We start from the raw sequence: 25,567 nt of genomic DNA on the forward strand, positions 1-25,567 counted from the left end.
TCACCTTATAAATAGGACCATGGGCCCTTCTCTTTTCCCCCTTTGTCTCCTTCACTTCTTCTTCCTCCTTGTGACGCCTCTGCACCCGAGTGCCGCCACCGTTGCCGAGCTTCGCCTCCACCTCTTCGTTGGCCGCTGCATCAACCTGGTTGCATCAGAGATCCGCGGTGTACCTCCGCTGCTTCAACAGCTGTTGTAAGTCCTTTCCTTTCCTCCTTTGTAGATCTGCCTAGGGTTTCCTTCTTCGTCGAAGTTCATCGAGGCTCCGACACTGTTCTTCCCTGTTTCTCCTTAGTCCACGGATAAGAACTTCAAACTTGATGTATTCCATGTAATGTCTTATCTCTGTTACCACAACAAACCCTTATGCGCATAAAAACTGATCTGGTCCTTTGTGAACTCTTTGGGGACCAACCCTTTTAGGTCTAAATCTTTTTGATTTCCTGTCTTACGGTAGATCCAAAATTTCCCTGCAACCTTGTGAAATCTGTTTTACCTTAATTAGTCATTTTTGCCTTAGATCTGTATCCTCTTTACCACATAGGCGGTTTACCTTTGTAAAAGCAATCTATCACATACCATTAGTCCCCTGGTGAACCGGCAAGCCTTTTACCTCCGTTGTTATACTCCGGTTTAACAACATGCTATACCTTTGTTCTGATATAGCCTTTTCATTCATTATTGTATCAGCCTCCGATTTACGCAATTTACATACTTGTATATATTTATTCCGTTGCATCTTATGCATCACCATGAATGATTTGTAAACCGGTATTTCCTTTCAGCTTTTCGCTTGCAATGTCCAAACAGTTTTATGCTTGTAACTGGGCTCCTTCCCGGGTTACCGAGGAGCAACTTAACGGAATGGTCAGAATTGGTACCTTGCCCAAAAAGAGTGAGATCCGGTGGCGAGTTCCTGGACCGGAGAATCCTCCCACCCCTAAATAGGCTGAGGTAGTAGTATTTGTTGATCACATAGCCCGTGGTTTCAAACCGCCTGGGTCAAAGTTTTTCCGGGATGTGCTTGCCAGTTTCCAGCTCCACCCTCAAGATATTGGACCTAACTCAGTATCTAATATATGTAATTTCCATGTCTTCTGTGAAGTGTACTTACAAGTAGAACCAACTGCTGAGCTGTTCCGGGATTTTTTCCATCTGAACCGGCGTACTGAATTTGTAGACGGACCCAACACTGAACTTGGTGGCGTCTCTATTCAAAAAAGAAAAGAGGTTGAATTTCCTCACTCCAAGATGCATAGTCACCCCAAAGAGTGGAACCAAACTTGGTTCTACTGTAAAGACACCTCCCTTGAAGACGAGAACCCTCTGCTGGGTTACCGTGCTCACCGGCTTTCCTACACTCACCCACTGCTGCAACGTCTAAGTGCCCAGGAACGGGCCTCATATGCCCCTCAACTCGCCAAGCTCCGAGCCTTTATGGCCAATGGTTTATCAGGCGTCGCCTTTGTGCATTGCTGGATATCCTGGAGCATCTTACCATTAAGTCGCTGCTCCGGTTTAATGTGTGAGTACACTGGTGAATTATAAGACTCCCAACGTCACATCAATATTCAGCTAACCGATGAACAAGTTACTGAGGGTGTCAAGAAGATTTTGAATGAATTGGAATCTGTCTGCCGCCAAACCGGCTTGAACCCCTTCTACGCAAAAAACAAACCGCCTGCTGTAAGTACTGTCCTTCCGCTTCACACTTGATATCTTGTAGACTGTACAACCTGTGAATACCATTTTGCTTGTTTATAAACAGGGCGATGATCCATTCTAGAAGAAGAAACCTTAAGAAAAAGCGACAAAGCCTTCCCGTCCCAAGACAAAAGCCGTCAAGAAAACCTCAAAGTGGAAGGCAGCTGAACGTATCAGCATGGAGCTGGATGACGACTCGGATGAACCGGAAGTTGAGGTAGAACTTGATTCACTTGGTTCCCTTTTCATGCATCTCATTAACCATGATATTTATCAGGAGGGCGAGGGCAGCCAAGCTGACGATGTAGAGGTAATTATCCTTTCCTCTGGTTCAGACTCTCTGCCAACACAAAAACTCCGTCAAGCGATCCGGAAAGTAAGCTTTTCACATCCTCTTGCTCACTTGGACCCAACATTTATTTTGAAGAAACAGCAGCACGAGGCTCGCAGCACAACCCGGCACAGCGGCCAAAAGGTCACTTCGGCCGGTTTACCTGACACCCCGGTTCGAAAGCGCTGATTTGAGGTCTCACCTCCTTCTGACAATTCTTATCCCAAGGCAGGTTATTTCCGACAACCTCTTAATCCGTTCGATTCAAATTATCGGGTGACACCTCCCTCATCTTCTGGCGAGTCAACAGCGACCCAACTTCCTCCTCTTAAAAACGTAGCTGGGTAAGTATTTGAACCCCTTCTTTGAATATTTCCATACTTTGTATACTATGCTTAACTTTCGCATCTTTTTCTGTTTTAAGAGCCAAGGCCAGACCCAGCAAAAAGGCTCGGGTGAATAATCCATCTGAAGACCACGTGGTTTTTGAACCGGAGCAAACAGGTGAACCGGACCAAACTGTTGAACCGAAGGGTCCCAATCCTGAAGCCACCTTTGATGAGCCTCCCCCTCAAGAGCACAATGTCGATGAACAACCAGAAGTTGATATTGCTGTGGCTGATGCTGAACCGACAGATCCAATCCGGGATAGTCCGGTGAGAGCTACTGAAACTCCATCATCTCCAGAAAAAGCTATCGAAGATAAAGAAGGCGAGGTTACCATTACTGGTATTGGTCACACCTCTCCTGGCCATCCTGTAATCTTGGCCAAACATAGTGCTAAGGAAGAGCGTGCTGCCATGGAAAAAGGCAAATGGAGCACTGACTTGTCAAGCTATGCCCATCTCAGCGCTCAAGAGCTCCACTCCGGTTTTCTAAACCGTCTGCACTCAAACCGTGACTATGAAGCCGGTTTGGTGAATTTGATGAAAGAGCGCTATGATGTATTTTCATCACTTTCCTTTCTTAAATCCAAAGTACAAGCATCAACCCAAGTAGCCCCCAAAGGCCGGTTTATGATGACAATCATAAACCGGGACTTTATAAGACATTATCTTTTACCAACTTGTTCTCCATATACCAACTGATCGTTTGAAGTAAATCAGATGTGATCATTATATTCCTATAGTTTTTCGCCTGTGTAGCCCCCAAGGGCCGGTTTAGCATTGCGAGGTAAACCGGGTCTTCCATCAATGTGTCAGCTATGAACAGATGTACATTAGCCCCCAAGTGTTAAGGACAATGCTTGCATTGTACTTGAGACTTGTGAAAAATATGTTGATGATAGAACAAATAGGCCGGTTTGTCCAAAAAGGCCGTGGACGCAGAGGCAGCCCTGAAGCAGGTGGTGGAAGAACTGACCGGCTTAAAGCGGCAGATTGACGCCATGACTTCTGCTGTGTTTGGTAAGTGCCCTGTAGGATCGAAAGTATGTCTAGAGGGGGGTGATTAGACTACTTGACCAAATAAAAATCTAGCCTTTTCCCAATTTTAGTTCTTGGCAGATTTTAGCTATCTTAGCACAAGTCAAGCAATCTCCACACAATTCAAGCAAGCATGCAAAAGAGTATATGAGCAGCGGAAAGTAAAGCATGCAACTTGCAAGAATGTAAAGAGGAGGGTTTGGAGGATTCAAACACAATTGGGGACACGGATGTTTTTGTCGTGGTTCCGATAGGTGGTGCTATCGTACATCCACGTTGATGGAGACTTCAACCCACGGAGGGTAACGGTTGTGCGAGTCCACGGAGGGCTCCACCCACGAAGGGTCCACGAAGAAGCAACCTTGTCTATTCCATCACGGCCGTCGCCCACGAAGGACTTGCCTCACTAGCGGTAGATCTTCACGAAGTAGGCAATCTCCTTGCCCTTACAAACTCCTTGGTTCAACTCCACAATCTTGTCAGAGGCTCCCAAGTGACACCTAGCCAATCTAGGAGACACCACTCTCCAAGAAGTAACAAATGGTGTGTTGATGATGAACTCCTTGCTCTTGTGCTTCAAATGATAGTCTCCCCAACACTCAACTCTCTCTCACAGGATTTGGATTTGGTGGAAAGAAGATTTGAGTGGAAAGCAACTTGGGGAAGGCTAGAGATCAAGATTCATATGGTTGGAATGGAATATCTTGACCTCAACACAAGTGTAGGTGGTTCTCTCTTAGAAAATGTGTATTGGAAGTGTAGGTATGTTCTGATGGCTCTCTCCACGAATGAAGAGTGGGTGGAGGGGTATATATAGCCTCCACACAAAATCTAACCGTTACACAAAATTTGCCAAACTCGGTGGGACCAAATGGTTAAACTCGGCCGGACCGATTCAGCAAACCTAGTGACCGTTAGGATTTTCGATGGGACTGAGATGCAACTCGGTAGGACCGATATGGTTAGGGTTAGGGCATAACGTAATCTCGGTGTGACCGATTACACAAACTCGGTGGGACCGATTTTGGTAATAAGCTAAACAGAGAGTTGGTCAGGTAAACTCGGTGGGACCGATTCGCTCATCTCGGTGAGACTGAAATGTTACAAAAGGTAAACAGAGAGTTTACATTGCAATCTCGGTGGGACCGATCGCTCATCTGGGTAAGACCGAAACGTTACGAAGGGAAACAGAGAGATTACAATCCCATCTCGGTGAGACCGAGATCCTTATCGGTGGGACCGATTTGCCTAGGGTTTGTGGCAGTGGCTATGACATTTGAAACTCGGTGGCGCCGGATAGAAAGAATCGGTGGGGCAGAGTTTGACTTTTGGTTTAGGTCATATGTGGATGTGGGAAGGTAGTTGAGTATTTTGGAGCATATCACTAAGCATTTTGAGCAAGCAAGCCATTAAGCAACACCTCATCCCTCCTTGATAGTATTGGCTTTTCCTATAGACTCAATGTGATCTTGGATCACTAAAATATAAAATGTAGAGTCTTGAGCTTCAAGCTTGAGCCAAACTTTTTATCCTTAGAATTTTGAGGGATCCACTTTCCTCATCCATGCCATGCCATTCATTGAGCTTTTCCTGAAATATTAATCTTGGAATAATGTTAGCTCAATGAGCTATATGTTGTTAGGAATTACCAAAACCACCCAGGGATAGTTGCACTTTCAATCTCCCCCTTTTTGGTAATTGATGACAACATATAGATCAAAGCTTCGACAAATGATAATAAGAGTGAAAGATATTGTCGCTTTGAGAAGTATGTGAAAAGCAAGAGCTCCCCCTAAATTTGTGCATATCTTAAGATTTGCTTTGGACTGCAAATGCACAATGAGTTAGGATCATGGGTTACTCTTCCATGTCACATACATCTTGGTGGAGCGCTCAAAATAATAAAGATTGAATACATGCACTCATCACCAAGCAAAGTGAATGATCATATAAGGATAAGTAAGATAATATCATCTAACAAGCATAAGTGTAGCTTATGATCAACCACATGATCATCAATGTCTCACAGATAATAGCATAGTATCTCAAGCAATCAAAAGACAAACAAAGTTCAACCATCAAAGCAAGAGAGAATAAAAAGCAACGCTCTCTCTGGAAGCCTATGATCTATACACGTTTCTCCCCCTTTGGCAACAAGTTACCAAAAAGTTCATAGAAAATGCATAGCACTAAAACATCTCTGAAGCTTGGTCTTCAGGTGGTGGCATAGAGATGGCTCCTTGGACGAAGACTTCAGTTGATGTGGATGGAGCTGAAGGAGTTGGTGCTGGAGCTGGTGGCACTGAAGCTATAGCTGGTGCAGACGACGTGGCTCTGGTGTCTGGAACATGCACTGCAGCAGACCTCTGAGCTCTAGGCACTCTGGCAAATGCATGAGTGGTTGTCTTGCCCGTCCTCTCCTGCATATCATCTTGAAGTTGCTCCACAATAGACTGAATCTCAGTTACCTTCACATCCAAGTCATAGAATTTTTGCTCCATGATTCTTTCCAAGCTCTCCTGGTTTTGAGTCAGGGTGGCTAGTCCCTTCTCAATCCTCAGAGTGGATGCAATCAGGTAGCCAAGCTGATCTTGCTTGCTCTTCAGGAGATACTGAGATGCTTCTTCAGTAGTTGGCATCCTTGCAGCTTTTTCTGTTTTTGCCTTCTCTCTCTTGGCTTGTGCTTATACTGAGGATGGTTCATCTTCATCCATAACCACTTGGTTGTCCTCAAAGTCAGGATAGAGAACAAAGTGTTCCTTATCCAACAGATATTTTCCTGTGCCCATTTTTGAGTTAATCAACTCCTGAATTTGTGGGGCATATCCACAACTTCTCTTTTGGTCCACTGCTGTCCTCTTGATAGTCTCAACCATGAGGCTCATGACCTTGAATTTCTGTGGCACATCAAATATGTGTGGCAAATTAATTGCATGCCCTCTGATCATGTTGTGGTCACCTAACTTGGGCAAAAGAGTGTGCCTTAGGATCCAGCTGACCATTGGCAGTCCTGACAGAAGAAAATGGACTGACCCAAACTTGAAAGTCTCAAGAGCTTTGTCTGGGATCTCCTTGTACATCTGTGACATAGAATTGTGATCCATCTTTTTCTTGGCATAAACATCCAAGTCATCTTCACTTTCCTTTGGGGCATTGATCAGATTGGCCCATTCCTCAATAGTTGATTGGTATCTCATTCATTCAGACATCCAAACTATTCTGCCATCTGGATAGAAATGTGCTGTGGAGTAGAATTGCATAATGAGCTCATCATTCCAGTTTGTGAGTTTCTGCCCAACAAAGTCTACAACTCCACACGCACTGAAGCTGTCATACACTCCATGATAGTGTTCTTCATTCTCCTTCATGTAGGTCCAGTCGACCCACCTCATATCACACACTATAGGCTTCTTCTGCAACAAGATTGTCTCATAGAAGTCCTGTTGTTCCTTTGTGTGGAACCTGTAATCAACAACAGTCCTTCTCCTGGTGGAATATGGATCTGACTCTCTCCATAGCCTCAACCCTGAGTCTCTCCTGATCTTCATGTTCTCAGCCATAGGATGAGCATCATTGGGGTCTGGAATCTTGGGTTTGAGCTTCCTCAGGACTTGTCCTTCATCATCTTCATCAGCAGCAACTTCAGGCACTGGGGCCTTGTTCTTCTCAGCAGCTGGTATACTCCTGGTATTCCTCTTAGGTGCACTCTTGGGCTTGGAGGCTGCTTTGGGTGCTTCTTTGGGCTTTTTTGTTGCAGCCCCTGACTTTATAGAATCACCCATCAGCTTTTGTGCCTTGGGTGCTGGTGCAGCAACCTGTTCTTCCTCTTCTTCTTCCATCATGGAAGCCTTTCCAATCACTCTGGCCATGGTCTTCTTAACCCTTTCCTTCCTTTTCTTTCCTTATGCAGCAGGCTCTTTGGGTTTGGATTCCAAAGATGCTTGAGTGGTGGCTCTGGCTTTTGACATGGGTTGTCTTCCTGCTGGCCTTTTGATGTTCATCCCTGGCTTAACTGCAGCTGAGTTGTACTCCTTCTTGAGCACTTTCTTCTTTGATGTGGTCTCATCCTATACTGCCACATAATCTTCATCCTCAGACTCTGAAGTCTTCTTCTTTCTGGCCCTGGTGGCAGCTTTGGGTAAGTTGCTTGGGGTGCTCCTGCTACCATCATCTGAACTGCTAGAGGGACTAGTGCCCTCACTCAGGTGAACTTGCTCCTCTGGCCTGTTCTGGCTATCACTCTGATCAGACATATTGCAAACACTGACAGCAGACCCCGTGAATAGATATAGATGAGATAAAGTGGATGAGCATCACAAAATGCAGAGGTTTTTGCAAAAGAATGAGTCAAAAACTTAGTTTTAGTTTTTCACAGAAAGCATTTTGGATCAACCGATTTGTAAACTCGGTGATACCGAAGCAGCTGTTGGAACCTAAACTAGTGAACTTGGTCAGACCGAGTCACAGTTCGGTGGCACCGAGACTGCTAGGGTTTCACAAAGTCCTGAACTCGGTCACACCGATTTGCAATTCTCGGTCGGACCAAAAATTACATGTGCAATGGCCTGAGCCGAATCGGTGGTACCGAGTTCCACAACTCGGTGGGTCCGAGATGGTTTCGGCGGAAACCTAACCCTAAATTTTCAATTCACGACTAAACTATGGAGTGTTTTGACTGGATAAGAATGATCTCAATCGTGGCAAGATACATGGCGAACACAATGTGCTAGGAATCAGATAGGGATAGCACAGTGATCTAGTTCATACCCTAGTTCGGTGATGAACTCGCTACGGCGGCAATGGCGGGGATGATTCCCGTTGACGGCGGCGGAGACCAGCGGCAGGAGGCGGCTGGCGACGAGGAAGACGATCCGGAGACCCTGGAGGCAGAGCGGGCTAAGCGCGGGCGAAAAGACTTTGGAGAAATTTCCAAAAGTTTTGCCTGTGGATATATATAGCTCGACCCTGTCGGTGTGACCGAGTGGAACAACTCGGTGGCACCGAGATTCATAACTGCAAGCAGTTACTGAAACTCAGTGTGACCGAAAGGTTCAAATCGGTTGCACCGAGATTGAAAACCTAGACCGACTTAGTGATCTCGATATGACCGAAATGGATGAATCGGTCAGACCGAAACGCACAAAGAAGTTTTGGAAGTTTAAGTCTATGATGAATCGGGGACTCCGAGTGCTCCTCACACAAAGTGGTTCGAATCTGGCTTGATCAAATTTTGTGATGTAGCATGAATAGAGTTTGAGACGAGAAAAGCATAGATAGCTAGAGAGGGTTCTTAGGCATTCTTGTCCATCCACTTGGCAAAAGAAAAGAAAAACCAATCAATCAAAACAACAAGTGGATGTCCTCGAATGAGTAAAATATGCAATCAACATGATCACACAATAAAATGCCAATTGAAATATGTGGCAAAGCATGCACAACCAATTCTAGCATCTATCAAACAATTTGCGATGACTAGGTCATCTATATATGAGTATATTGACTTAGGAGTCAAATGAGAACATTTGATCATAGGTCATACTCATCGTTTAAGCACAAGTGGGGTTACCACTTTTACATAAAGCATTGTTGTGTTCACACCATTAGAGTTGCTTTAGCTCAATTCTTAGAGTAAAGCTCCCCTAGATGTGAGATCCCCCCTAAGAGGGATGAACTAACCTTGGGTTTTGTTGATGATGACTTCATGTAGATGTTGAAGATGTGGATGCTCAATGTTGATGTAGATCATTTGAAGCTATCCATTGGAGTGAGTTGCACTTTCAATGCCTACACGGGTTAGTCCCACAAGGAACAAACAAGGATATCCATAGACAAAGTGATGCACACACAAGATGATGTCTATGAAAGCTTTTAGGTTACCTTGTCCCTTTTCTTACCAACAAGAGTGTTTGTGACTCCTTGAACTAGTGCAAGATGTGGAAGTTGATTGCACTTGTTCTTGCCAAGATGATAAGAGTGAAGTATGTTGGTGGAGTCACCCTCAAGAACTCTCTAGTTCTTCTTCTTCGGGATCCACACCATCTTGATGGGAATCCTCGGTGTTGTAGTTGTACTTGATGAAATGGAACTTGAAGTAGTCTTGGGAACCCACTTGACCAAGGCCTTAGGAGCTTCTTCAAATGCATCAATTTCCTCTTGAAGCTTGTCCTTGCCTTTTTGCTTGTGGTCTTGTGGTGGAAGATCATCTTGAGCTTGTGTCCCTTTGAAAGAAGTAGGATCATACTTCTCTTGTTGAGGAAGAAACTTCGTCTTGGGGTATTGATCTTCTTCCCACTCAACTCCATTGGCATTGAACTTTTGTTCAAAACCAACACCTTGATTCTTCCAGTGCCTTCCTTGCTTGCGTACAATTTCCTCGAATTGCTTACTTCCAGCAAGGCTCTTGTAAACACCTTTCTCTATAATTCCCTTCAATAAGCTATTTTCTTGCTCAAGTGTAACTTGGCTAAGAGAATCATTAGTGGAATCAAGAGAACTACTAGAAGCAACAATATTGGATTTAGCATGATTATTGTTACTACTAGAGGAAGAATCTTTCTTGTTCTTGCTACTAGACTTGACTTGAGGCATGTAAGTGGATAAGAGTAAACGCTTGGCAATGTAAGAAGAACTTTTCTTACGAAGATCATCATTGATTGCTTTTAAGAACTCATGCTCTCGCTCAAGGTTGAGCTTTTCAAAGCGTAATTTCTCATGAGCCCTTAAAAGTTCTCGATGATCTCCTAAGATAGTTTCATGAGCTAACTTAAGAGTGTTTAGTTCTTTAGTTAGAGACTCAATCTTCTCCTTATCATTGTCATTCGTTTTATATTGATTAGCATGATTAATTGACATTTCATCACAGTATTCATCACTAGAGTTGTCAACAAGTAAATCATCATCACCTAACAAGTCATCTTCATCACTATTGAAATCAACATACTCGGGGTGTGATACCTTTGGGCCTTTAGCCATGAAGCATGTTCCAACTCCTTCATTTTGTGAGTCAAATATGTCGTAGGAGTTGGTTGTCACAAGTGCTAGACCGGCAACACCTTCATCTTGAGTATATTCAGAGTTGGAGTGATAGCTTCTCTCGGAGTGGTTGTCAGAGTCGGAGCCGGATACCCATTCACCAACATGAGCTTGATGTCTTCGTTTTGTGTAGCTCCTTGATGACTTGTCCTTTCTTTCCGAATCCTTGCTTCTCCGTGAGGGTCTTCGTTCATAACGATCATCTCTACTCCTTCTTTCTCTAGATGGTGATTCTTCTCTTCTACTTCTTCTCTTGGGAGAATCTTCTCTTGTAGGGGGCCGTACACTCATTGGAATAGTGTCCGGGCCTTCCACAATTGTAGCAGTTTCGCTCTCGACTAGAAGATCTTTTGTCATTGTAGGACCTTGACTTGGAGCTTCTCTCTTTGCTTCTACTCTTGTAGAACTTGTTGAAGTTCTTCACCATTAAGCTCAATGCTTCATTGAAGGTTTGTTTCTCACTCGATGATGTGGGGGCTTCACATGAGGCTTTGTAAGCACCACTTGATTTGTTGTGAAGTTCCTCTTTATCCTTGAGTGACATCTCATGAGCAACAATTCTTTCGAAGACTTCCGTTGGCTTGAGATCTTTGTAATTTGGCATCATTTGGATCAATGTGCACACGGTATCATATTTTCCATCCAAGGCTCTTAGAATCTTCTTGATGATGAATCTATCGGTCATCTCTTCACTCCCTAAGCCGGCAATCTCATTTGTGATAAGAGCTAGCCTAGAGTACATTTCAGCGACACCTTCACCATCCTTCATTTTGAACTTGTCAAGTTGACTTTGAAGCACATCCAATTTGGATTCCTTGACGGAGTCGGTACCTTCATGCATATCTATCAAAGTATCCCAAATTTCCTTTGCATTCTCAAGACAGCTGATTTTGTTGAATTCTTCGGGGCACAATCCGTTGAAGAGGATATCACAAGCTTGAGCGTTGTATTGCAACATTTTCAACTCTTCCACGGTGGCTTCACGGTTCGGTTCTTTCCCGTCAAAGAATTCACCTTGCAAGCCAATACACACAATAGCCCAAAGGCGGGGTTATGTCCAAGAATATGCATTTTCATCTTATGTGTCCAACTAGCAAAATTAGTGCCATCAAAGTAAGGACCTCTACGGTGATAATTTCCCTCGCTAGATGCCATACTCTCCTAGGTTGTGAAACCAAGGCTATGACTGCCAAAAGCTATGGAAATCAAAGCAAATGGAGACCAAAGCTCTAATACCACTTGTAGGATCGAAAGTATGTCTAGAGGGGGGGTGATTAGACTACTTGACCAAATAAAAATCTAGCCTTTTCCCAATTTTAGTTCTTGGCAGATTTTAGCTATCTTAGCACAAGTCAAGCAATCTCCACAAAATTCAAGCAAGCATGCAAAAGAGTATATGAGCAGCGGAAAGTAAAGCATGCAACTTGCAAGAATGTAAAGAGGAGGGTTTGGAGGATTCAAACGCAATTGGAGACACGGATGTTTTTGTCGTGGTTCCGATAGGTGGTGCTATCATACATCCACGTTGATGGAGACTTCAACCCACGGAGGGTAATGGTTGTGCGAGTCCACGGAGGGCTCCACCCACGAAGGGTCCACAAAGAAGCAATCTTGTTTATTCCATCATGGCCGTCGCCCACGAAGGACTTGCCTCACTAGCAGTAGATATTCACGAAGTAGGCAATCTCCTTGCCCTTACAGACTCCTTGGTTCAACTCCACAATCTTGTCGGAGGCTCCCAAGTGACACCTAGCCAATCTAGGAGACACCACTCTCCAAGAAGTAACAAATGGTGTGTTGATGATGAACTCCTTGCTCTTGTGCTTCAAATGATAGTCTCCCCAACACTCAACTCTCTCTCACAGGATTTGGATTTGGTGGAAATAAGATTTGAGTGGAAAGCAACTTGGGGAAGGCTAGAGATCAAGATTCATATGGTTGGAATGGAATATCTTGACCTCAACACAAGTGTAGGTGGTTCTCTCTCAGAAAATGTGTATTGGAAGTGTAGGTATGTTCTGATGGCTCTCTCCACGAATGAAGAGTGGGTGGAGGGGTATATATAGCCTCCACACAAAATCTAACCGTCACACACAATTTGCCAAACTCGGTGGGACCGAATGGTTAAACTCGGTCGGACCGATTCAGCAAACCTAGTGACCGTTAGGATTTTTGGTGGGACTGAGATGCAACTCGGTAGGACCGATATGGTTAGGGTTAGGGCATAACGTAATCTCGCTGTGACTGATTACACAAACTCGGTGGGACCGATTTTGGTAATAAGCTAACCAGAGAGTTGGTCAGGTAAACTCGGTGGGACCGATTCGCTCATCTTGGGGAGACCGAAATGTTACAAAAGGGAAACAAAGAGTTTACATTGCAATCTCGGTGGGACCGATCGCTCATCTCGGTAAGACTGAAATGTTACGAAGGGAAATAGAGAGATTACAATCCCATCTCGGTGAGACCGAGATCCCTATCGGTGGGACCGATTTGCCTAGGGTTTGTGGCAGTGGCTATGACATTTGAAACTCGGTGGCGCCGGATAGAAAGAATCGGTGGGGCCGAGTTTGACTTTCGGTTTAGGTCATATGTGGATGTGGAAAGGTAGTTGAGAATTTTGGACCATATCACTAAGCATTTGGAGCAAGCAAGCCATTAAGCAACACCTCATCCCTCCTTGATAGTATTGGCTTTTCCTATAGACTCAATGTGATCTTGGATCACCAAAATATAAAATGTAGAGTCTTGAGCTTCAAGCTTGAGCCAAACTTTTTGTCCTTAGAATTTTGAGGGATCCACTTTCCTCATCCATGCCATGCCATTCATTGAGCTTTTCCTGAAATATTAATCTTGGAGTAATGTTAGCTCAATGAGCTATATGTTGTTAGGAATTACCAAAACCACCCAGGGATAGTTGCACTTTCATGCCCTCACGTGCAGTTTGTCTAATTCATAAGATCTTATCAATGGCCAGTTTACTAATGCTGAACCATGACAGGGACCCGCATTGCTCATTTGGGCTCTGACATGCGGATGAAACTGAAAGCGGCCTATACCTTAAGAGAACAGCTGTTCTCTGGATCCCAGCATGCCATTTGCACTGCATCCTATAACAAGCCAGCGCCATCATTGATAAAGGAAACAGTTGAGAAGCTGGCCATGCTACCTGCCCGGATCAACAAACTGAAGAAATCAGCTGCAAGATCAGGAGCGCTGACCACGCTAATCCTGGCCAAGGCATGGATTCTGGATCTTGAACCAGCAGATATAATCAAAGGATATCCTGGCATGAAAGAAGACGGCTCAGACTTCAATAATGACGATCTGCGAAGGCTGACAAAGGAGATGCGGTCAATAGCAAGCAAACTGGTAGAGGACACCGATGTATCTCATTTCCAACCGGTTTATGATGCTGAGGGAAAGAGACAGCCCGCGGTGATCCATGATGTTGAAGATCTTGTGCCTCCAATCCGTAAGCATACTTACGCTCCTGACATTGACCCCTCCAGCCTTATCCATTAAGAGGTCGTGTTTCAAGTTTTAACCAGAATCGATTGGTCAACGGTTGATTTCCAGCGTCTGGGGAGGGATGAAGAGGATGTGACTGCACAAGATGACCCTCAATCCTCAAGCTGTCCCGATGAAGAATCCTAAACCGGCGGCCGGTTTATCAGCTACAGTCTGCCACTTCTTGAAAACAATTATTCAATTTGGGCCATTTTGAAGCGCCTTGTAATAGGATAGCAGAAACACCTTGATCTGCCATGCCATCGAGCATGTTTGTGTTGCTTGATACCTTGAAAACTTGTTCCACTTTTGGGATCTATGTATGCGTAGTCCATTATGATTTGTGTTCCTGCATATAAGAACTTGAAAGCGTCCTAGTGGTTTACCACTGTACGGGTCATGATGCCCAAAAATATAAACATAACTTGGATGGATAACCAAGATTTGTATTAACCAGATAAAATAGATGATATCTATGACACACCTCATTGGCTGACCAACTGCTTGTATGGTAATAGTGAAAAACACCAATTCGGAGTGTTGATGACTCCTTGCCCTCTTGCTGGTTTACATAAAAACCGTACGGTGCTATAATAGCCGTTTATTTGTTCGTATAAGGCCGGTGACATCTAGTCAAAACCAGACCGGAGCAATGTACTACCGGTTTAAAACTGACCATGTACTGACAACTAAGTGTTGAAAGTCACGCTGGGTTGTAATGAACACCGGTTTATCAGGAAATATTCATAAATCCTTTATCAAAAGATAAAAAAAAGAGCAAATCAAAAAGAAATATACAAGGCTTTTCATGGGCTGCCAGGCCCTAAATCGAGGTTGTTCATGGGCTGCCAGGCCACTAAGTTAAACCATTTTGCAAAGACTTTTAAGATGGACCTCAATCCTTAACCAATCACCATTTTAACTTTGACAAGTTCAGGGTCCGTGGGATTGATTTGTCAAACATTCGATGGGTCATACTAGGTTTACCTGGATGGAGTGGCTTACTTAAAGAGGTAGGATAACCCGGGGTTTTAGGTGAATACACCTGGCTTCCAAGCCTGGTTTGATAGCCTATTACAAGGGTGCAAGCTCGTTGTTCTTTGAGAAGCAAGGAGCCTCGAGGTAATATTTGAGCTGTGCTTAGTGGTTACCTATGCTTGAGCTGTGCTTAATGCTACAGACTCTCTTTGGTTCCACATAATTTCCTTTTGGCTTAAAGCCTATCAATAGGTGTAGCTATGGTGTGAAGATAACCAAGCCCCCTAGTGATGTCCCTTTTTGGTTTTAAACCGATCAAGAGGTGTAGCTATGGTTCGGATACGACCAAGCCCCATAGTGACTTTCTTTATATCTGTGTGGCCTTATAAGCCGGGTTAATAAAACTCCGCTTTTGTCAGTAGAAACCCTTGTGAAATCACACATGATGTAAAAAAGGAACAGAGACCCCGCTTTAACCGAGGCTCCGATTTATTATATAATATATACATTGTCATAAGTATGTACATAAGAAGAGCCTGTGGCTCAAGTATAATAAGGCCGAAGAAGGGCTATATTCCACGGCCGCTTGGTCTCCTCCTCCGATTTACGTGAGTCTTTGTGCTCTCGAACATCAATGAGGTAGTATGATCCGTTGTGCAGATTTTTGCTGACCACAAAAGATCCTTCCCAAGGTGGGGATAACTTGTGCATATCAGTCTGATCCTGGATGAGCCGGAGCACCAGATCGCCTTCTTGAAAAGTTCTGGTCTTAACCCGGCGGCTGTGATAACGTCGGAGATCTTGTTGATAAATCGCTGAACGTGCTGCTGCCAAATCACACTCCTCATCTAACAGGTCCAGTGAGTCCTGGCGTGCTTTCTCATTCTCCGCTTCAACATACGCCGTCACACGGGGTGAATCATGACGGATGTCACTAGGGAGAACCGCCTCCGCTCCGTAAACCATGAAGAAAGGTGTGTAACCCGTAGATCTGTTAGGTGTGGTGTTGATACTCCATAACACAGAAGATAACTCCTCCACCCAACAACCCGGTGTCCGCTATAAAGGAACCATGAGCCGGGGTTTAATACCTCTCAAAATTTCTTGATTTGCACTCTCTGCTTGACCAATAGATTGGGGGTGAGCCACTGATGCTACATCAAGCCGGATGCACTACAAAAAAATACACTTCCGTGATTATACGTGTTTGTCACAGTAGGTCGCGTTTTTTGTCATGCATGTACATCCATGACAAATTTATGACAGAATCAAGATAGTCATACCTGTGCTATCGTAGAAGTGTTCCATGACATTACCAAAATTATCATCATGGAAGTGTCCACTTCCATGACGGTAAATCACGCGTCACAGAAGTGCTTTCGTCAAGGGTGACCGGCACGTGGCATCCACCATAACGGAATACCATTAAGCTATCGGGTCGGGTTTTGGATCCGATAACCCGTTAACAGTCCCAACCAATGGGGATTTTCCACGTGTAAAATCATCATTGGCTAGAGGAAACACATGTCGGCTCATCGTTGGGACAGATGTCATCCACTCATTGGACAGGAGGCGCCTATGATAGGTCGACACGTGGCACGGCCCAACAGTGGCCCATTCTGGTGAAAAAGGACAGCCCAGTAAAAATTAGCAGGCCGGCCCATATAAGGCCTACTTGTGTCAGGTCCATTTATGCCCACGGCCCATACGAGATGTGCCAATTCGGCCTGTTAAAGATTTGACACCATTGCAGCCCATCGTCTGTTCGAGCCCGTTAACATCCCGCTATATATTTGGGCTCAATATCGGCCCGATGAGATTTCGGCATGTTAACGGCCCATTTAATGGATGGGACAATTTTCAGGATGTACATCTTTCAGCCTTTTAGCGACCCATTTAAATGTTGGGATAATTTCTGGCCTGGTGTGTCTTTCAGCCTGTTGACAGCCCATAAATCTGATGGGCCATTTGTAGTCGGACCTAAGTTTCGGCCTTTTAGCGGCCCATTTAAGTGTTGGGCCAATTTCTGGCCCGGTGTCCCTTTCAGCCTGTTGACGGCCCATAAATCAGTTGGGCCAATTGTAGTCGGACCTGAGTTTTGGCCTTTTAGCGACCCATTTAAGTGTTGGGCCAATTCCTGGCCCTGTGTGCCTTTCGGCATGTTAACGGACCATAAATGAGTTGGGCCATTTGTAGTTGGACCTTAGTTTTGGCCTCTTAACGGCCCATGCCCTTCATGGTCCAATACCAGCCCGGTTTCTCTGTCGGCCTGCTAAAAGCCCACAACACAGTTGGGCTGTTTACAATACGACCTGACTTTCGGCCTCTTAGCGGCCCATGCTCTTCATGGTCAAATACAAGCCCGCTGCCTCTTTCGGCCTGCTAAAGGCCTACAGTATAGTTGGGCCATATGTAGCCCAAACTTAGTAACAACCTGTTAACGGCCCGTGAAATAAATTGGGGCCACCTATTGCCCGCTTCGATGTCGGCCTGTTAACGACCCGGGAGGTAAGAAGGCCGACCATTAACTTTCGGCCTAGTAACGGTCCATTAACTTAATGGGCCCACTAAAGTTCGTTCATGTCTTTAGGCCAAATTACATAATTTGAGCCCATTACGACAAGCAAAGGTACGACATACAGGGAATAACGTTGCTCATCCAGAATATATTACAGGAAATTACAGCCACTAGGCAATCAAAGATTGATGCCAGTGCAAATAAATGAGCAGAACCTAACCATCTACAACGTCACAATCTGCAACCTCAGCACAGATGACGCCCATAAGCATGTGGGCAAGTTCTTGCTGCTTTGCCACACTGTCTCTGAAAACATTGATCAGTTGTTGTGTCGCACGACTCTGCACCTCTGATTCATCCACCATTTCCATCATTGCTTCAGCCATTAATTGGTTCACAAACATACATTTATTCCGTTGCATTCGAGATAGAGGATACTAAACAGATTCAGATGGCGATTTTGGCAGGCTTGTATTATTGATAGTGGAGAGTGTCTTGACCACTACATCATAACATAAATTAGGACGGGAACCAAACAGATTAATCATGAGTTATTGCCATATTACCTGGCCTAGATTTACTGGAAAGAAAAAATGGGGTTGCCTTGCTGTTTTCAGAGTTTGTCTTCTTATCTTCAGCAGCCTGCACAAAATTAACACAACGAACGTTTGGGCAACTAGCCTACACCAAATTAACAGAACATGGCACAGCTATCATCAGCCAGGTAAGGTAATACGAAAGCAACATTGACACAATGAATGAATGGGCAACCAGAGAAGCACTACAATTCAGTAATGTGCGTGATATGAGATAGCACATTCATGCAGCTCAGTATGCAAAACTACCAGGCAGTTTTCCTTACAAAAATCACCATTGGCGCCTTTAACATTTTGCTACAACTAATTTTAGATCAAATAAAGGTTAGATTCATGCCGATTAACAAATACATGCTGATGTAAAAATATAGTGATATACAACAGGTACTTACATCAGCACTGGAGCACAGAGAATTCCCGCAAGATATTTTCCTCGAATACGACCCCAATGGAGGAAGTCTTGTATCGTTTAACCTTATTTTCTAGAAGAGAGACGGGTAAGAAACATGTAGAAAATATGATCAGAATGCTATAAAATTTCATGATGCGAGGATATGCACACGCTTCTTAGAATGGAGTTGACATTCTTTTGCTGGACTGGAGCGGACTAGTTCTTTGGCCACTAGAATCTGCTTATTATCAGTGGGAGTTGGGTTTCTCTGTGCTGGAGCGGTATCTATGAAAAATGGAGTTGGTTTATTATCTCATGGCATTTGGATCTTTTGCAAAGACCTGGTTTGTAACCCTTCAGATTCTAACATAGCCGTCTTCCCCTTGCATGCCTTATATAGAAGAATGGTGATTCAGTTATAAAACATGCTACATCAGAGATGGAATAGGTACCGAAGAATAGAAAGGCATGACATATTGACATGTATTCACTCCATCCAGAAATAAATGGATGGGTCTAGGCGTATTTCAGTTCTAGATACATCTAGTTTTATCCATTTCTGCGACATTTAATCCGGACGGAGGGAGTATGATGTAAGAGCTAGGGATATGACAGGACAACACAGTAAAAAAACACTGAAAAACCCACTGCAGAACCAAAGTATTCAAACCCACTTATATGAGATAGTACACTCATGCAGCTCAGGATGCAAAACTACCAGGCAGTTTTCCTTGCAAAAATCAACATTGTGGCCTTTAATCATACATTTTGCTACAACTAAATTTAGATCAGATAAAGGTTGGATTCATGCCAATTAACAAAATACATGCGGATGTAAAAATATAGTGATATACAACAGGTACTTACATCTACATTGGAGCACAGAGAATTCCTGCAAGAATCTTTCCTCATAAACGATACCATTGCAGAAAATCTTGTATCTGTTAAGCTTATTTTCTAAAAGAGAGATGGGTAAGAAACATGTAGAAAATATGATCAGCATGCTATAAAATTTCATGATGCAAGGATACACACACTCTTCTTAGAATTGAGTTGACATATTTTTGCTGGACTGGAACGGACTAGTTCTTTGGCCACTAGAATCTGCTTATTATCAGTAGGAGTTGGGTTTCTCTGTGCTGGAGCAGTATCTATAAAAACTAGAGTTGGTTTATTATCTCCTGGCGTTTGGATCTTTTGCAAAGGCCTTGTTTGTAACCCTTCGGATTCTAACATAGTCGTCTTCCCCTTGCATGCCTTGTATAGAAGAATGGTGCTTTAATTATAAAACATGCGGCAGCAGAGAGATGGAATAGGTACTGAAGAATAGAAAGGCATGACATATTGACATGTATTACCTCCATCCGGAAAAAAATGGATGGGTCTAGGCGTATTTCAGTTCTAGATACATCCTTTTTATCCATTTCGGCAACATGTAATCCGGACGGAGGGAGTATGGTGTAAGAGCTAGGGATACGATAGGACAACATAGCAAAAAAACACTAGTTGAATGTAAAACTGTATGCTAGCGGAATATGTACAGAAATAACTAAGGCAACATACACGTGTATGATTGGGAAAATAAGATGGCATTGCAATAGAGCACTAGAACAACACTTCAATGTAAAAAAACATGGTATGGTAGACAGATGAAGTACATACTGATGAATAACAATGGATAAGATATTCAGACGCATGATGTCCAAATTAAGCAGATGGCATTGCGATAGAGTAGAATGACAGTATTTGAATTTGAAAACATGTTATCATGAATGGAATAGGTACTGAAAAACAGGAAGGCATGACATATTTACATGCATGATCAGCATGCTAAGCACATGGCATTGCAACAGAGTAGATACACTCCAGGACATTATATGCATGTTGTACCCATATCACAGGCCAAGTTAGAGCAAGGACCTCGTGGGGTGAAGAGGATTCATCATCTTTCTGCAAGTCTTCTGAAGAACTGTCTTTACATGTTCCATCATATTGGGTATCATTGACATCAAGTTTATTAGCCTTTACATTGCTCCGTGAGGTTCTTGTGGATATATCAGTGTGTGCAATTATATCTGACATGCATGGAAGACAACTAGTAGTTAGATTTATGTAATGAGTGCCTGTAGGAGACGACATAAATAGTAGGACTGGGGTTAACTAGCAGCAAGAGGTCTCATAAACTAAAGGGAGAACACAGATGAAAGCTACAGAATATGTATCATTTGTACTCGAGATTAACTAGATGGCACACAAAAATATTAAAGAACAACATAGGAAATACTAGAAGTGGTACAATACTATAATCACCAGCCTGTGGGATAGCATTGGCTGATGGATGATAACTATGGAACAGTGTTACCTAAAGAACAAGTATCTTAGCTGAACTATGGAACAACGTTAACTCCTGAACAAGACCCGTAAGAGATCAGCATGAATATACAGTGAAATGTGATGATTTATTTTCCATGCTTAGATGAATAACAAAGCCATAAATGTTGCACATAAGTAAGATGAGGGTACAACCTATCTGGCTGCCATCCATAGGAGTGAGCATCATGTGCTAACTTGTCGATGGCCCTGCAGTTGTTGTGGCTGTGCATGTCGGGCATGCGCATTCGATGCAGGGAACTGTTGAGTGGGGACTATAGCTCCCTTCTGGTGTATGCTTCCCTTGTTGGAGCAGCTGCGGTGAGTCGGAAGATGGTGTGTCTGAAGATGCAGATAACACATAATGTTAAGAACGACATATCTCTTTGATCTGAAGAAATACACTAAGAGATCAACAGCAAGGTACGAGAGTGGTCACACGTCTGTTGACTGAAGACTAAATTGGGGTCACACGATTTTATTTTATTTTGGTACTGTCCAATCTATGCCGGATGGCTGGCCGTCTTGTGCCTCCTGGCTGACACTGTTCGGAATCTTCCCCGAAGAGCCAGCGACCAACGGCAGAGCAGTCTGCCTCCACCGTCCGTGGCCCCGGCCAAAAGCCCGCTCCCCTCCCCACCGCACTGCCGTGGTTGCGCCGCCACCGGGCCAATCCACAAAGACTCCCCGTCATCCAGATCCGGCAGCGGCAGTACCTTCAACCCATGCAACTCTAAAAGATAGCCATCTAAGCGCTGCTTCCGCGGCGAACTTGCGGCCCCGCACCCTTACGTTAGACACCAACCAACCGACAGCCTAGGAGCTCCGCCGCCTCGAGGGGTGCTGCTTCCCATTGCAAATCGATTGGCCCAGAATAAAAATTAAGACAACTGACGCCTAAATAAAGTGATTTGAGATGAGGGTGCGACCTATTTGGCGGCATGGTGAAGTAGGCAGGTCCAGCTGCCGAGTCGGTGAGGCCGGCGCGGTTGCGGTGGCGACCGGTGGCAGGGAAAGAGCGATGTCGCGATGGTCGACGGCTACGCCGAAGCAGTGCCAGGACTCTGGACAGATCCGAAGTTGGAGCACTCCGGTGCCGTGAACAACGACGGGGGTGAATCGGCTCCGGTACGGTTCACGCGGCCGTCGTCGAGGAAGCACCAGAAGCACGGAGTAAGAGGCACATGGCCCAGTGCACGACGGCAAATGGACAGCGTCTCCGGCATTAGGGAGGAGGGCGGCTGTGAAATTGGTGCGGTGGGGGCGCCATGAGGTGCGGCTGAGGTTTCGCAGCTCGGGAGAAGGGAGCTTCCCGGGGAGAAGGTGATTTGGCGCCCACGAGGTATGAATGGGGGCGGGCGGGGGAAATTGGGAAGGGAGTAGAACCATGTCTTACGGACGCATTTGTCTGAAATGTGAGGGGGAGTTACAGTTCTACCCTTGCCTATAGGCTTCTCGGCTTGGGTCTATGTACCGAGGGTTGGGGATAGTGGAGTAACTTTGCTTCTCTGGGCGGGAGCGATTTCGGGTGAGGAGGGCATGTTTTGAACTATAGTGGGCGTGAGCGATTTTGGGCGAGGAGAGCGTGTTTTGAAATAGTGGGTGCGAGCTATTTCGGGCGAGGAGAGCGTGTTTTGCCGACCATGGTTTATGAATTATTTGGCACATGTCATTTCAGCCGAGGAGAAGGCACGCTTGCATGAAGTTACGAACCTACCCTCGATGTACAACGGGCCAATTGTTGCGTGTCCCACATGCATATCTCACTCGCACTCGATAGGCCCATCTAAAACTCTATCTCCCCCCTCGTTCTCTCTCCATCTCACACGCACACACACGCAATCTCATGCCCAGCTAGCCAAGTATGATGGTCTCTCACTCAATTGTAGGCACACGCAGTCCCCCCTATATGTATATGACTAGCTAATCTTAGTCTCCATCACAAACAAGTGCATGGTCTATCTCGATTTCTCTCGGGGCATCTTTCTATCGCGCATGCACTCCCTCGATCTCCCACCCATATAGTCCCCTCACGATCTCGACGGGATCTCTCTATCACAAACACACCCTCTCTCCCTCCCCATGCGTCCATGCCATCCATGTGTCCCTCTCGACCTTTGTTCCTTGTTGGCCACACCTCTATTGGACATGTGCTACAGGGGTGTCTCTCTCCATTGCAAACAATCACACACTAGCTATCTTCGTGTATCTCCTCGCCTCGCTTTTCCATCTCGGAGATGCATGCGTGATATGTTCGCATAAGAAACGAAAAAACACACTCTCTCTAATTTATCGTTTGTTGTCACTTTCTCTTTCACACACATACTCTTTTTGCACACTTACTCATTTTCCTTCACACGCACTTGATCTGTCTCGACTGAGTCACTCTCCTCGGTCCATCGCATATAGATTTATTGAAAAGTCAAACATCACAAAGTTTGACCATGTACGTGGAGAAAAAGAATTACATCTAGTACGACAAACATATACCATTAGATTCACCATGAGATGTATTTTTGTATGATGTTGTCAGGACCCCGACTCAATGCCACATCGATCTAGCATGTAACACCTCATATCACTTTGCGGCCTCACACATGGTATCCCCACGGGTGTCGCCTTACCTTTGCCCGGGACCGTTTGCGCCTTTTGGCACACGTATATGATGGTGTCGCTAGCATCCATATGATAAAGAGTCCGGGCTGACATGGCTAGTCGTAAACCCAAAGTGGCACTAACTTACAGGGACAGGCATCCATGACCCAGCATCGAACGTGTCGGTCATCAGCGAGTGAATCCAGGCTGTAGCACTGGGCTAACAGGACTCCGGTGAACCGGGCTATAGCGGGCTAGCAGGACTCCGGTATTCATCGCGTGGCATTTCCCCGAAGGGACAGACACATGAACGAAGAAGGACACATGCCGGCCAGCCTAAGTGTTCCGGAGCAGTAGCAAGCTACCAGGGCTCAGTGGAAGCACTAGGAGACATTTCCCGGTAAGAGAGGCTACTAAGAATAAACAACTAGATAGTCAGATCCCACACATAGCAATACACATTACACATACGCATAACATGCAAGTATGTGCTGTACAACATGGCATCACAGCATAACTCAACAATCATATAGATAAAGGCTCAGAAGAGCCATCATAGCATTTATTACAAACAGGGGTCACATGACCCAACATTCAGAGCAATCAAGCAACAAACGGAAGCATTACATGTCTGACTACAGACATCTATAAATGAAAAAGGCTGAAAGCCTGACTATCTACAACGTCCGATCAAGATCGTAGCTGAGGTACAAGCTACTTGTCGAAGTCCACGAGAACACTAATAAGACCGAAGTCTCCGCTGCAAAAACATGAATAAAGCAACATGAGTACAAAGGTACTCAGCAAGACTTACATCAGATCCTATCATACATGCATTGGTATCAAGAGGGTAATGTGGGGTTTAGTTGCAGCAAGCCAGCTTTGACTCTGTGGCTATCCTGTTCTACGACTACCAGAAACTCTTGAGGTGAGACAACATACACGAGTCCACTAATCACCACACAATACACTACTATGGATTCATCCTCGTCTCCTTATGAGAAGGCCATCCATAGCACTCACACTTGTCTTGAGCTTTTTAGAGTATCCACTTCAAGTTGTCTATGTACCATGTAAGCATCCAAGAAGTCCATAACCGCGGACCCAGCTATTCGAATAGATCATGTTAACCCTGCAGGGGTGTACTACTTCACACACGCTCTCGCCACTTACCGCCATGTACATGTCATGTATCTCGGCAACCTTCAAGCGGAAGCCTGGCGAGGGTGTCGGCCACGACCTGACTAACCACACAAGACTCTAGTCCAGGTTTGTCGCCTATTCGGGTTCCATCCGCAAGGAGATCCGGCCGGGGTGTCGCTCACGGCCCCAAACGATGTGAGCAGGGTTCCCAAGCCCACCATCCGGGTGCCACTTGGTACACCGTGCCACCTGTGCCTAGTCTGTCCCAAGCCCACCCTGTCGGGTGCCACCTGGTAGAAAAATAGCACTACCTACAAACACCAGAAACTAGTTGCGACTCCTGGACAGAGATCAAGTTGGTTAATAAGTCGAGAGGGCTTGGAGCGCCCGGAGCCCAATGTGTGGTACTATCGAGTCATTGGACAACATACATAGAACTCGGTGCTTAAGGACGGTTCCAGTGAGACAACCCACCATGTACTCCTACATGGCCTCTCACCGCTACCTTTACCAAATCGTGTTCACACACTTCACTCTCAGCATCAGAACATATCGTAACACTCCAATTCATTCCCAATGAACCAGACCTGACACAACTCTAAGCAATAGCAGGCATAGCATGGTAGGAACACAACATGGCTCAATCAACTCCTACACATGCTAGTTGGTTTCAACTATTTACTGTGGCAATGACAGGTCATGCAGAGGAATGGGTTCAACTACCGCATCACAAAGTAGCAGATGAATCGTTGTTGTCCTAATGCAATAACTGAGAGCAGGAGCGAGAGAGTAGGGTTTTATCGAAATGAACAAGGGGGTTTGCTTGCCTGATAAATCAACAGAGGAGGCACTGCTTCACAGACAGGTACTCTGGAACAGCTCCGGAGCAGGACCTATCGAGAAGGAACGGTGCCAACAATCAAAACACAAGCATATGCAACACAATGATGCATGAACATGGCATGAAGATGTGAT

The sequence above is a fragment of the Triticum aestivum genome, chromosome 7A (assembly GCF_018294505.1).
Source record: "Triticum aestivum cultivar Chinese Spring chromosome 7A, IWGSC CS RefSeq v2.1, whole genome shotgun sequence".
In the NCBI taxonomy this organism is placed as follows: domain Eukaryota; kingdom Viridiplantae; phylum Streptophyta; class Magnoliopsida; order Poales; family Poaceae; genus Triticum; species Triticum aestivum.